Here is a 254-nt window from a genome sequence, read left to right as displayed (position 1 = left end):
GGGGGGGGGGGGGGGATATTGTAATTGCCATTTAAACCACGGCACCTTATTCACTAGAGGCCTGGTCAATAGGATGCCATGAGTGTCTGAATTAGGTGGTTCAAGGAGAGGGAACGCCTGCTGCCAGCCTCCAGTAGAGGAACTGAGAGACAGGTTTCCACAACTTTACCTCTGTACATAGTTAACCCATGCCCTCCGAGCGGCGCTGCGAGGCCGCGGCCTCAAGCCTCCGCATGGCCACGGCATCACACAAC

The sequence above is a fragment of the Esox lucius genome, chromosome 17 (genome assembly GCF_011004845.1).
Source record: "Esox lucius isolate fEsoLuc1 chromosome 17, fEsoLuc1.pri, whole genome shotgun sequence".
NCBI lineage: Eukaryota > Metazoa > Chordata > Actinopteri > Esociformes > Esocidae > Esox > Esox lucius.
Note: the sequence above shows the minus strand (reverse complement) of the source record.